Consider the following 14,110-nt stretch of genomic DNA (forward strand, 5'->3'; position numbering starts at 1 on the left):
CACCCAGGCATGTTATTGTCCGTGTGATCAAATTTTGGTGATCTTTAAGTAGACAAGTCAAAATTTCAAACCACCTCTTATAGTGTAGGGTACCTGGCCTTCTCTGATGCAATCAGAGTCAGATTTGATTAAGTCATTTTATAAAAAACAGGAAGCACAATTTAGCATGGGGTTGCAGAGAAAAAAAATTATGCAGGCAGAGAAATCCAATTGAGTGATTAATCAGCTCTCCATTTTATGGCTTTATTTTTATGCTATCACATTTGCTCTCTGAAAAGTGTCCACAAAGCCAAGTCTCTGATTAACACCTTTGTAGGAATGGTTTTTCACCTATTACTGATTAAAACTTGCTTCATTGGAAAGGCAGCAAGATGCATCCTCATTACAATGTCCACTGAAATAATACAGGTTGACACCAGGAAACATAAACCTCACTGCATCCTTGCTGCTTTCTCAAGTGGGATTCTGTTTAAAGTGAAAACCAGGTGATATCTAATCAGCACACAGGTAAGAAGTTAAGAAAATCTTTCTTTAAGGGTGAAGATGTTTCTCACAAAATCGTTGCCCCAATGCATCATTGAAATTCAAGCTGGAAAGATGATTTTGAAATATCAATTGTACATTTTGCATTGCTCTTCTGGTGACAATGTAGCTTGTTTTTGTCAATTACCATTTCAGTAATAGGGTAAAGAAAATTAAGTGGATTTCTGAAAGAAAACAATGCTGTCAATATACTATTAAAACAAATTAAAATGTTAAAAGTTATTGTACTTTAAGTAAAAATAAAAGAGTCCAAATATCAATCCCAGTTTTGGATGAATTTAATTAACAAAAAAATAAGTGCACATAGCAGAGGATGGTTTCGATCCATCGACCTCTGGGTTATGGGCCCAGCACGCTTCCGCTGCGCCACTCTGCTGCTCATGTTAGTGTAAGAGATCCTGAAGTACTCAGTCATCATGTGAAAGTACCAATGTGTTTCTTCGTTGGTCAATGGAAGAAAAATCTTGCAAAACTCTCCAGATTATTGCCTTTTTAACCTTTTTCTAGGAAACTTTCTAGATGAATGCTTTTTAGCCTTTGTCAGTACATGCTTTTGCAAGCTGTCTTTGTGGCGCAATCAGTTAGCGCATTAGGCTGTTAACCGAAAGGTTGGTGGTTCAATCCCACCCAGGGACGTAACTGACCGTGTGATCAAATTTTAGTGATCTTTAAGTAGACAAGTCAAAATTTCAAACCACCTCTTATAGTGTAGGGTACCTGGCCTTCTCTGATGCAATCAGAGTCAGATTTGATTAAGTCATTTTATAAAAAACAGGAAGCACAATTTAGCATGGGGTTGCAGAGAAAAAAAAATATGCAGGCAGAGAAATCCAATTGAGTGATTAATCAGCTCTCCATTTTATGGCTTTATTTTTATGCTAACACATTTGCTCTTTGAAAAGTGTCCACAAAGCCAAGTCTCTGATTAACACCTTTCTAGGAATAGTTTTTCACCTATTACTGATTAAAACTTGCTTCATTGGAAAGGCAGCAAGATGCATCCTCATTACAATGTCCACTGAAATAATACAGGTTGACACCAGGAAACATAAACCTCACTGCATCCTTGCTGCTTTCTCAAGTGGGAATCTGTTTAATGTGAAAACCAGGTGATATCTAATCAGCACACAGGTAAGAAGTTAAGAAAATCTTTCTTTAAGGGTGAAGATGTTTCTCACAAAATCGTTGCCCCAATGCATCATTGAAATTCAAGCTGGAAAGATGATTTTGAAATATCAATTGTACATTTTGCATTGCTCTTCTGGTGACAATGTAGCTTGTTTTTGTCAATTACCATTTCAGTAATAGGGTAAAGAAAATTAAGTGGATTTCTGAAAGAAAACAATGCTGTCAATATACTATTAAAACAAATTAAAATGTTAAAAGTTATTGTACTTTAAGTAAAAATAAAAGAGTCCAAATATCAATCCCAGTTTTGGATGAATTTAATTAACAAAAAAATAAGTGCACATAGCAGAGGATGGTTTCGATCCATCGACCTCTGGGTTATGGGCCCAGCACGCTTCCGCTGCGCCACTCTGCTGCTCGTGTAAGAGATCCTGAAGTACTCAGTCATCATGTGAAAGTACCAATGTGTTTCTTCGTTGGTCAATGGAAGAAAAATCTTGCAAAACTCTCCAGATTATTGCCTTTTTAACCTTTTTCTAGGAAACTTTCTAGATGAATGCTTTTTAGCCTTTGTCAGTACATGCTTTTGCAAGCTGTCTCTGTGGCGCAATCAGTTAGCGCATTAGGCTGTTAACCGAAAGGTTGGTGGTTCAATCCCACCCAGGGACGTAACTGACCGTGTGATCAAATTTTAGTGATCTTTAAGTAGACAAGTCAAAATTTCAAACCACCTCTTATAGTGTAGGGTACCTGGCCTTCTCTGATGCAATCAGAGTCAGATTTGATTAAGTCATTTTATAAAAAACAGGAAGCACAATTTAGCATGGGGTTGCAGAGAAAAAAAAATATGCAGGCAGAGAAATCCAATTGAGTGATTAATCAGCTCTCCATTTTATGGCTTTATTTTTATGCTAACACATTTGCTCTTTGAAAAGTGTCCACAAAGCCAAGTCTCTGATTAACACCTTTCTAGGAATAGTTTTTCACCTATTACTGATTAAAACTTGCTTCATTGGAAAGGCAGCAAGATGCATCCTCATTACAATGTCCACTGAAATAATACAGGTTGACACCAGGAAACATAAACCTCACTGCATCCTTGCTGCTTTCTCAAGTGGGAATCTGTTTAATGTGAAAACCAGGTGATATCTAATCAGCACACAGGTAAGAAGTTAAGAAAATCTTTCTTTAAGGGTGAAGATGTTTCTCACAAAATCGTTGCCCCAATGCATCATTGAAATTCAAGCTGGAAAGATGATTTTGAAATATCAATTGTACATTTTGCATTGCTCTTCTGGTGACAATGTAGCTTGTTTTTGTCAATTACCATTTCAGTAATAGGGTAAAGAAAATTAAGTGGATTTCTGAAAGAAAACAATGCTGTCAATATACTATTAAAACAAATTAAAATGTTAAAAGTTATTGTACTTTAAGTAAAAATAAAAGAGTCCAAATATCAATCCCAGTTTTGGATGAATTTAATTAACAAAAAAATAAGTGCACATAGCAGAGGATGGTTTCGATCCATCGACCTCTGGGTTATGGGCCCAGCACGCTTCCGCTGCGCCACTCTGCTGCTCATGTTAGTGTCAGAGATCCTGAAGTACTCAGTTATCATGTGAAAGTACCAATGTGTTTCTTCGTTGGTCAATGGAAGAAAAATCTTGCAAAACTCTCCAGATTATTGCCTTTTTAACCTTTTTCTAGGAAACTTTCTAGATGAATACTTTTTAGCCTTTGTCAGTACATGCTTTTGCAAGCTGTCTCTGTGGCGCAATCAGTTAGCGCATTAGGCTGTTAACCGAAAGGTTGGTGGTTCAATCCCACCCAGGAATGTTATTGACTGTGTGATCAAATTTTGGTGATCTTTAAGTAGACAAGTCATAATTTCAAACCACCTCTTGTAGTGTAGGGTACCTGGCCTTCTCTGATGCAATCAGAGTCAGATTTGATTAAGTCATTTTATAAAAAACAGGAAGCACAATTTAGAATGGGGTTGCAGAGAAAAAAAATTATGCAGGCAGAGAAATCCAATTGAGTGATTAATCAGCTCTCCATTTTATGGCTTTATTTTTATGCTAACACATTTGCTCTCTGAAAAGTGTCCACAAAGCCAAGTCTCTGATTAACACCTTTGTAGGAATGGTTTTTCACCTATTACTGATTAAAACTTGCTTCATTGGAAAGGCAGCAAGATGCATCCTCATTACAATGTCCACTGAAATAATACAGGTTGACACCAGGAAACATAAACCTCACTGCATCCTTGCTGCTTTCTCAAGTGGGAATCTGTTTAATGTGAAAACCAGGTGATATCTAATCAGCACACAGGTAAGAAGTTAAGAAAATCTTTATTTAAGGGTGAAGATGTTTCTCACAAAATCATTGCCCCAATGCATCATTGAAATTCAAGCTGGAAAGATGATTTTGAAATATCAATTGTACATTTTGCATTGCTCTTCTGGTGACAATGTAGCTTGTTTTTGTCAATTACCATTTCAGTAATAGGGTAAAGAAAATTAAGTGGATTTCTGAAAGAAAACAATGCTGTCAATATACTATTAAAACAAATTAAAATGTTAAAAGTTATTGTACTTTAAGTAAAAATAAAAGAGTCCAAATATCAATCCCAGTTTTGGATGAATTTAATTAACAAAAAAATAAGTGCACATAGCAGAGGATGGTTTCGATCCATCGACCTCTGGGTTATGGGCCCAGCACGCTTCCGCTGCGCCACTCTGCTGCTCATGTTAGTGTAAGAGATCCTGAAGTACTCAGTCATCATGTGAAAGTACCAATGTGTTTCTTCGTTGGTCAATGGAAGAAAAATCTTGCAAAACTCTCCAGATTATTGCCTTTTTAACCTTTTTCTAGGAAACTTTCTAGATGAATGCTTTTTAGCCTTTGTCAGTACATGCTTTTGCAAGCTGTCTTTGTGGCGCAATCAGTTAGCGCATTAGGCTGTTAACCGAAAGGTTGGTGGTTCAATCCCACCCAGGAATGTTATTGACTGTGTGATCAAATTTTGGTGATCTTTAAGTAGACAAGTCATAATTTCAAACCACCTCTTGTAGTGTAGGGTACCTGGCCTTCTCTGATGCAATCAGAGTCAGATTTGATTAAGTCATTTTATAAAAAACAGGAAGCACAATTTAGAATGGGGTTGCAGAGAAAAAAAATTATGCAGGCAGAGAAATCCAATTGAGTGATTAATCAGCTCTCCATTTTATGGCTTTATTTTTATGCTAACACATTTGCTCTCTGAAAAGTGTCCACAAAGCCAAGTCTCTGATTAACACCTTTGTAGGAATGGTTTTTCACCTATTACTGATTAAAACTTGCTTCATTGGAAAGGCAGCAAGATGCATCCTCATTACAATGTCCACTGAAATAATACAGGTTGACACCAGGAAACATAAACCTCACTGCATCCTTGCTGCTTTCTCAAGTGGGAATCTGTTTAATGTGAAAATCAGGTGATATCTAATCAGCACACAGGTAAGAAGTTAAGAAAATCTTTCTTTAAGGGTGAAGATGTTTCTCACAAAATCGTTGCCCCAATGCATCATTGAAATTCAAGCTGGAAAGATGATTTTGAAATATCAATTGTACATTTTGCATTGCTCTTCTGGTGACAATGTAGCTTGTTTTTGTCAATTACCATTTCAGTAATAGGGTAAAGAAAATTAAGTGGATTTCTGAAAGAAAACAATGCTGTCAATATACTATTAAAACAAATTAAAATGTTAAAAGTTATTGTACTTTAAGTAAAAATAAAAGAGTCAAAATATCAATCCCAGTTTTGGAAGAATTTAATTAACAAAAAATTAAGTGCACATAGCAGAGGATGGTTTCGATCCATCAACCCCTGGGTTATGGGCCCAGCACGCTTCCGCTGCGCCACTCTGCTGCTCATGTAAGTGTAAGAGATCCTGAAGTACTCACTCATCATGTGAAAGTACCAATGTGTTTCTTCTTTGGTCAATGGAAGAAAAATCTTGCAAAACTCTCCAGATTATTACCTTTTTAACCTTTTTCTAGGAAACTTTCTAGATGAATGCTTTTTAGCCTTTGTCAGTACATGCTTTTGCAAGCTGTCTCTGTGGTGCAATCGGTTAGCATGTTTGGCTGTTAACCGAAAGGTTGGTGGTTCAATCCCACCCAGGGACGTAACTGACCGTGTGATCAACTTTTGGTGATCTTTAAGAAGACAAGTCAAAATTTCAAACCACCTCTTATAGTGTAGGGTACCTGGCCTTCTCTGATGCAATCAGAGTCAGATTTGATTAAGTCATTTTATAAAAAAACAGGAAGCACAATTTAGCATGGGGTTGCAGAGAAAAAAAATTATGCAGGCAGAGAAATCCAATTGAGTGATTAATCAGCTCTCCATTTTATGGCTTTATTTTTATGCTAACACATTTGCTCTCTGAAAAGTGTCCACAAAGCCAAGTCTCTGATTAACACCTTTGTAGGAATGGTTTTTCACCTATTACTGATTAAAACTTGCTTCATTTGAAAGGCAGCAAGATGCATCCTCATTACAAAGTCCACTGAAATAATACAGGTTGACACCAGGAAACATAAACCTCACTGCATCCTTGCTGCTTTCTCAAGTGGGAATCTGTTTAATGTGAAAACCAGGTGATATCTATTCAGCACACAGGTAAGAAGTTAAGAAAATCTTTATTTAAGGGTGAAGATGTTTCTCACAAAATCGTTGCCCCAATGCATCATTGAAATTCAAGCTGGAAAGATGATTTTGAAATATCAATTGTACATTTTGCATTGCTCTTCTGGTGACAATGTAGCTTGTTTTTGTCAATTACCATTTCAGTAATAGGGTAAAGAAAATTAAGTGGATTTCTGAAAGAAAACAATGCTGTCAATATACTATTTAAACAAATTAAAATGTTAAAAGTTATTGTACTTTAAGTAAAAATAAAAGAGTCAAAATATCAATCCCAGTTTTGGAAGAATTTAATTAACAAAAAATTAAGTGCACATAGCAGAGGATGGTTTCGATCCATCGACCTCTGGGTTATGGGCCCAGCACGCTTCCGCTGCGCCACTCTGCTGCTCATGTTAGTGTCAGAGATCCTGAAGTACTCACTCATCATGTGAAAGTACCAATGTGTTTCTTCGTTGGTCAATGGAAGAAAAATCTTGCAAAACTCTCCAGATTATTGCCTTTTTAACCTTTTTCTAGGAAACTTTCTAGATGAATGCTTTTTAGCCTTTGTCAGTAAATGCTTTTGCAAGCTGTCTCTGTGGCGCAATCGGTTAGCGCATTTGGCTGTTAACCGAAAGGTTCGTGGTTCAATCCCACCCAGGGACGTAACTGACCGTGTGATCAACTTTTGGTGATCTTTAAGTAGACAAGTCAAAATTTCAAACCACCTCTTATAGTGTAGGGTACCTGGCCTTCTCTGATGCAATCAGAGTCAGATTTGATTAAGTCATTTTATAAAAAACAGGAAGCACAATTTAGCATGGGGTTGCAGAGAAAAAACAATTATGCAGGCAGAGAAATCCAATTGAGTGATTAATCAGCTCTCCATTTTATGGCTTTATTTTTATGCTAACACATTTGCTCTCTGAAAAGTGTCCACAAAGCCAAGTCTCTGATTAACACCTTTGTAGGAATGGTTTTTCACCTATTACTGATTAAAACTTGCTTCATTGGAAAGGCAGCAAGATGCATCCTCATTACAATGTCCACTGAAATAATACAGGTTGACACCAGGAAACATAAACCTCACTGCATCCTTGCTGCTTTCTCAAGTGGGAATCTGTTTAATGTGAAAACCAGGTGATATCTAATCAGCACACAGGTAAGAAGTTAAGAAAATCTTTATTTAAGGGTGAAGATGTTTCTCACAAAATCGTTGCCACAATGCATCATTGAAATTCAAGCTGGAAAGATGATTTTGAAATGTCAATTGTACATTTTGCATTGCTCTTCTGGTGACAATGTAGCTTGTTTTTGTCAATTACCATTTCAGTAATAGGGTAAAGAAAATTAAGTGGATTTTTGAAAGAAAACAATGCTGTCAATATACTATTAAAACAAATTAAAATGTTAAAAGTTATTGTACTTTAAGTAAAAATAAAAGAATCAAAATATCAATCCCAGTTTTGGAAGAATTTAATTAACAAAAAATTAAGTGCACATAGCAGAGGATGGTTTCGATCCATCGACCTCTGGGTTATGGGCCCAGCACGCTTCCGCTGCGCCACTCTGCTGCTCATGTAAGTGTAAGAGATCCAGAAGTACTCACTCATCATGTGAAAGTACCAATGTGTTTCTACGTTGGTCAATGGAAGAAAAATCTTGCAAAACTCTCCAGATTATTGCCTTTTTAACCTTTTTCTAGGAAACTTTCTAGATGAATGCTTTTTAGCCTTTGTCAGTACATGCTTTTGCAAGCTGTCTCTGTGGCGCAATCGGTTAGTGCATTCGGCTGTTAACCGAAAGGTTGGTGGTTCAATCCCACCCAGGGACGTAACTGACCGTGTGATCAAATTTTGGTGATCTTTAAGTAGACAAGTCAAAATTTCAAACCACCTCTTATAGTGTAGGGTACCTGGCCTTCTCTGATGCAATCAGAGTCAGATTTGATTAAGTCATTTTATAAAAAACAGGAAGCACAATTTAGCATGGGGTTGCAGAGAAAAAACAATTATGCAGGCAGAGAAATCCAATTGAGTGATTAATCAGCTCTCCATTTTATGGCTTTATTTTTATGCTAACACATTTGCTCTCTGAAAAGTGTCCACAAAGCCAAGTCTCTGATTAACACCTTTGTAGGAATGGTTTTTCACCTATTACTGATTAAAACTTGCTTCATTTGGAAAGGCAGCAAGATGCGTCCTCATTACAATGTCCACTGAAATAATACAGGTTGACACCAGGAAACATAAACCTCACTGCATCCTTGCTGCTTTCTCAAGTGGGAATCTGTTTAATGTGAAAACCAGGTGATATCTAATCAGCACACAGGTAAGAAGTTAAGAAAATCTTTCTTTAAGTGTGAAGATGTTTCTCACAAAATCGTTGCCCCAATGCATCATTGAAATTCAAGCTGGAAAGATGATTTTGAAATATCAATTGTACATTTTGCATTGCTCTTCTGGTGACAATGTAGCTTGTTTTTGTCAATTACCATTTCAGTAATAGGGTAAAGAAAATTAAGTGGATTTCTGAAAGAAAACAATGCTGTCAATATACTATTAAAACAAATTAAAATGTTAAAAGTTATTGTACTTTAAGTAAAAATAAAAGAGTCAAAATATCAATCCCAGTTTTGGAAGAATTTAATTAACAAAAAAATAAGTGCACATAGCAGAGGATGGTTTCGATCCATTGACCTCTGGGTTATGGGCCCAGCACGCTTCCACTGCGCCACTCTGCTACTCGTGTTAGTGTCAGAGATCCTGAAGTACTCACTCATCATGTGAAAGTACCACTGTGTTTCTTCGTTGGTCAATGGAAGAGAAATCTTGCAAAACTCTCCAGATTATTGCCTTTTTAACCTTTTTCTAGGAAACTTTCTAGATGAATGCTTTTTAGCCTTTGTCAGTACATGCTTTTGCAAGCTGTCTCTGTGGCGCAATCGGTAAGCGCATTCGGCTGTTAACCTAAAGGTTGGTGGTTCAATCCTACCCAGGGATGTTATTGACCGTGTGATCAAATTTTGGTGATCTTTAAGTAGACAAGTCAAAATTTCAAACCACCTCTTATAGTGTAGGGTACCTGGCCTTCTCTGATGCAATCAGAGTCAGATTTGATTAAGTCATTTTATAAAAACCAGGAAGCACAATTTAGCATGGGGATGCAGAGAAAAAAAATTATGCAGGCAGAGAAATCCAATTGAGTGATTAATCAGCTCTCCATTTTATGGCTTTATTTTTATGCTAACACATTTGCTCTCTGAAAAGTGTCCACAAAGCCAAGTCTCTGATTAACACCTTTGTAGGAATGGTTTTTCACCTATTACTGATTAAAACTTGCTTCATTGGAAAGGCAGCAAGATGCGTCCTCATTACAATGTCCACTGAAATAATACAGGTTGACACCAGGAAACATAAACCTCACTGCATCCTTGCTGCTTTCTCAAGTGGGAATCTGTTTAATGTGAAAACCAGGTGATATCTAATCAGCACACAGGTAAGAAGTTAAGAAAATCTTTCTTTAAGTGTGAAGATGTTTCTCACAAAATCGTTGCCCCAATGCATCATTGAAATTCAAGCTGGAAAGATGATTTTGAAATATCAATTGTACATTTTGCATTGCTCTTCTGGTGACAATGTAGCTTGTTTTTGTCAATTACCATTTCAGTAATAGGGTAAAGAAAATTAAGTGGATTTCTGAAAGAAAACAATGCTGTCAATATACTATTAAAACAAATTAAAATGTTAAAAGTTATTGTACTTTAAGTAAAAATAAAAGAGTCAAAATATCAATCCCAGTTTTGGAAGAATTTAATTAACAAAAAAATAAGTGCACATAGCAGAGGATGGTTTCGATTCATTGACCTCTGGGTTATGGGCCCAGCATGCTTCCGCTGCGCCACTCTGCTACTCGTGTTAGTATCAGAGATCCTGAAGTACTCACTCATCATGTGAAAGTACCACTGTGTTTCTTCGTTGGTCAATGGAAGAAAAATCTTGCAAAACTCTCCAGATTATTGCCTTTTTAACCTTTTTCTAGGAAACTTTCTAGATGAATGCTTTTTAGCCTTTGTCAGTACATGCTTTTGCAAGCTGTCTCTGTGGCGCAATCGATAAGCGCGTTCGGCTGTTAACCTAAAGGTTGGTGGTTCAAATCTACCCAGGGATGTTATTGACCGTGTGATCAAATTTTGGTGATCTTTAAGTAGACAAGTCAAAATTTCAAACCACCTCTTATAGTGTAGGGTACCTGGCCTTCTCTGATGCAATCAGAGTCAGATTTGATTAAGTCATTTTATAAAAAACAGGAAGCACAATTTAGCATGGGGTTGCAGAGAAAAAAAATTATGCAGGCAGAGAAATCCAATTGAGTGATTAATCAGCTCTCCATTTTATGGCTTTATTTTTATGCTAACACATTTGCTCTCTGAAAAGTGTCCACAAAGCCAAGTCTCTGATTAACACCTTTGTAGGAATGGTTTTTCACCTATTACTGATTAAAACTTGCTTCATTGGAAAGGCAGCAAGATGCATCCTTATTACAATGTCCACTGAAATAATACAGGTTGACACCAGGAAAATTAAACCTCACTGCATCCTTGCTGCTTTCTCAAGTGGGAATCTGTTTAATGTGAAAACCAGGTGATATCTAATCAGCACACAGGTAAGAAGTTAAGAAAATCTTTCTTTAAGGGTGAAGATGTTTCTTACAAAATCGTTGCCCCAATGCATCATTGAAATTCAAGCTGGAAAGATGATTTTGAAATATCAATTGTACATTTTGCATTGCTCTTCTGGTGACAATGTAGCTTGTTTTTGTCAATTACCATTTCAGTAATAGGGTAAAGAAAATTAAGTGGATTTCTGAAAGAAAACAATGCTGTCAATATACTATTAAAACAAATTAAAATGTTAAAAGTTATTGTACTTTAAGTAAAAATAAAAGAGTCAAAATATCAATCCCAGTTTTGGAAGAATTTAATTAACAAAAAAATAAGTGCACATAGCAGAGGATGGTTTCGATCCATCGACCTCTGGGTTAAGGGCCCAGCACGCTTCCGCTGCGCCACTCTGCTGCTCATGTAAGTGTAGGAGATCCTGAAGTACTCACTCATCATGTGAAAGTACCAATGTGTTTCTTCGTTGGTCAATGGAAGAAAAATCTTGCAAAACTCTCCAGATTATTGCCTTTTTAACCTTTTTCTAGGAAACTTTCTAGATGAATGCTTTTTAGCCTTTGTCAGTACATGCTTTTGCAAGCTGTCTCTGTGGCGCAATCGGTTAGCGCATTCGGCTGTTAACCGAAAGGTTGGTGGTTCAATCCCACCCAGGGACGTAACTGACCGTGTGATCAAATTTTGGTGATCTTTTTTTTTTTAATAAAGTAATTTTTATTCAATAGTCTGGAGATTTAAGGTACAGACATTGCATATCATAATCATATCTCAAACATTACATCCATTCATGTTGAATCAAAGCCATGTTTTACACATATCCTACATCAATAGGATATCAGAATATTTTCAATAAAGATGTATACTAGGATTTCCCAATGTTCAGACTCTCATGATCTACGAAGTCCGCAACCATCTATATTAGTCTTCATTAATTTTTATATTTAAACCCGCAACCTAAACTATAAGAAAATAACAAACAACTAAAGAAAGGGCAAGGGAGGCAATTTAAGAAGGAGAGTTAGATTCAGGGCTCCACTAGTCATACACATAAGTAAGTAAGAGGGCTCGCAGGGCCCAGCCGTCATCATCTCAGTACACATCAGGCGCATTAGGTTATTGACAAGCTTGCACTTCAGTGTCTACTATATTTGGGGAACAAGACGAGAGTGGGGGGAATCTAGCCATGGAGACCAAACTCTTTCAAACTTAGCTGATGCACTTTGCTTCATGTAAACATATCTTTCCTTAATTATAGTGTCATTAATTAAGGCCTTAAGTGCAGATATTAACGGTCCTTTGGGGGCCATCCACATTCTTGCAATGCAAACCTTAGCCAAGGCACATACATTTAGAGCATAGAGACCCCTTGAAACTGACCCAGGAGCAAGGCACCCCATTCCCAAGATACAGAATTGTGGGGTAAGCAGTCCGCCAGGCACTCCCGTACTCTCCAGAATTGACCCGACCCCCGACCAGAACACCCTCAACCTCGGGCAATCCCACACCAGATGCCAGAATGTTCCCACCGCCCCCCCACACTTAGGACAGAGATTAGATCTGCCCGTCCCGAACGTAGCCAGCCTAGCTGGAGTCATATATGTTCTGTGTAAGATGAAGAATTGAATCTGCTGATATCTAAGGGACTTGGTAACCTTAGCAGGGTATTCTAAAGCGAGGGCCCAGTCCTCCTCATTTATTAGACCCAAATCCTCCTCCCACCTTCCACGGAGACGTGTCAAAGGGTCCGTATGGAGCTTGGTAAGAAGATATCCATACGCAAGTGAGACCATCTTAGCCTGACCCAAAGTGGTCACAAATGTCTTGATGGGAAATGGGAGGATTCGCGGAGGTGATTCAGCAAATTGGGTCTGGAGGGCATGCCGAAGCTGGAGGTATCTGAAGAAGTAGGAATTGGGTAGGTCAAACTCATCCCTCAGTTGTTGAAAGGATTTTAATGTATTATCTAGATAAAGTTGAGAGACAGATATCACCGATCTAGGGGCCCACACCTCCCGCCCCTCAAGTGCATGCAGTTCAGGGAGCCAGTCAGAGTACCACAAGGGGGTATCCGGGTCTAGGTCGTCATATCTCAAAAGGTCTCTCAGGGCCCGCCAAATCTTTAGGGCCTGAAAAATGATAGGGGGAAGAAATCTAGCTATGCTCCCACTTAGTAACACCTGCATAGGAGAGAGGTAGGGAAAGTAACAACGGATAAACTCACAATGCAAAGAGTCAGTCCCCGAGTTTTGTGCCCATATAGTGATATGAGTCAGCTGAGCAGCGAAGTAATATATCTGAAAGTTAGGTAGAGCCAGGCCGCCGTCAGATCTCTGTCTGGTAAGGGTATTTAGCTGTATCCTAGGTCTTTTATTAGCCCAGATCAGTGAGGACAGAACGCTATTCAATTTTCTAAAGAATATTGGATAGATATACACCGGGGATTGGAGAACAATATACAGGAGCTTGGGGAGTATAATCATTTTAATGAGATTAACCCTGCCAGAGACCGTTAGTGGAAGCTTACACCAAGTCTTAGATTTGCCCATGACCCACTGAGTGGTCGGATCTAGATTCAGGGGGACAAAATCAGAAGGGTCATTAGTTATTTGGATTCCAAGGTACTTAAATTGTACCGTCCAACTCAAAGGCAGGGGGATTCTGGAAACAGTAGGAGGGGGGCCTATAACTGGCATAATGTATGATTTAGGCCAGTTAATTCTAAGGCCCGAATGATCTCCAAAGCCTTCTATCACACTCAGCAGGCTGGGCATTGACCTGGTGTAATCCTGCAAAAACATCAACATGTCATCGGCATATAGAGCTATCCTATCCTCACGTGAACCTGTACATATTCCCACAATATCCGGGTGCGATCTAATCAAGCATGCCAGGGGCTCGATGGCCAAGGCAAACAGCGTAGGGGACAGGGGGCAACCCTGCCTAGTGCCTCGGGTCAATTGAAAAGATGGGGACACATAACCGTTCACCAAGATCCTGGCAGTCGGATGTTGATACAATAGTTTAATCCATTTTATATAATTGGGTCCAAATCCCATACGAGCCAACACCTCCCATAAATAAGCCCACTC

The 14,110-nt window shown here is 38.1% G+C and overlaps 9 non-coding genes across 9 annotated transcripts; 3 read left to right on the forward strand and 6 right to left on the reverse strand.

The window, feature by feature from the left end:
* Positions 1-847: 847 nt before the first annotated feature.
* On the reverse strand, positions 848-919 carry TRNAM-CAU (transfer RNA methionine (anticodon CAU)). The gene has a single exon. It is a non-coding gene; the product is annotated as a tRNA-Met (tRNA).
* A 1,095-nt stretch (positions 920-2,014) lies between these two features.
* On the reverse strand, positions 2,015-2,086 carry TRNAM-CAU (transfer RNA methionine (anticodon CAU)). Its single transcript has one exon. It is a non-coding gene; the product is annotated as a tRNA-Met (tRNA).
* A 1,089-nt stretch (positions 2,087-3,175) lies between these two features.
* Positions 3,176-3,247, reverse strand: TRNAM-CAU (transfer RNA methionine (anticodon CAU)). Its single transcript has one exon. It is a non-coding gene; the product is annotated as a tRNA-Met (tRNA).
* A 1,095-nt stretch (positions 3,248-4,342) lies between these two features.
* TRNAM-CAU (transfer RNA methionine (anticodon CAU)) lies at positions 4,343-4,414 on the reverse strand. Its single transcript has one exon. It is a non-coding gene; the product is annotated as a tRNA-Met (tRNA).
* A 1,353-nt stretch (positions 4,415-5,767) lies between these two features.
* Positions 5,768-5,841, forward strand: TRNAN-GUU (transfer RNA asparagine (anticodon GUU)). The gene has a single exon. It is a non-coding gene; the product is annotated as a tRNA-Asn (tRNA).
* Positions 5,842-6,677: 836 nt separating this feature from the next.
* Positions 6,678-6,749, reverse strand: TRNAM-CAU (transfer RNA methionine (anticodon CAU)). The gene has a single exon. It is a non-coding gene; the product is annotated as a tRNA-Met (tRNA).
* A 1,096-nt stretch (positions 6,750-7,845) lies between these two features.
* Positions 7,846-7,917, reverse strand: TRNAM-CAU (transfer RNA methionine (anticodon CAU)). The gene has a single exon. It is a non-coding gene; the product is annotated as a tRNA-Met (tRNA).
* Positions 7,918-8,103: 186 nt separating this feature from the next.
* TRNAN-GUU (transfer RNA asparagine (anticodon GUU)) lies at positions 8,104-8,177 on the forward strand. The gene has a single exon. It is a non-coding gene; the product is annotated as a tRNA-Asn (tRNA).
* A 3,429-nt stretch (positions 8,178-11,606) lies between these two features.
* TRNAN-GUU (transfer RNA asparagine (anticodon GUU)) lies at positions 11,607-11,680 on the forward strand. The gene has a single exon. It is a non-coding gene; the product is annotated as a tRNA-Asn (tRNA).
* The last annotated feature ends 2,430 nt before the right edge of the window (positions 11,681-14,110 follow it).

The sequence above is a fragment of the Pseudophryne corroboree genome, chromosome 4 (genome assembly GCF_028390025.1).
Source record: "Pseudophryne corroboree isolate aPseCor3 chromosome 4, aPseCor3.hap2, whole genome shotgun sequence".
NCBI lineage: Eukaryota > Metazoa > Chordata > Amphibia > Anura > Myobatrachidae > Pseudophryne > Pseudophryne corroboree.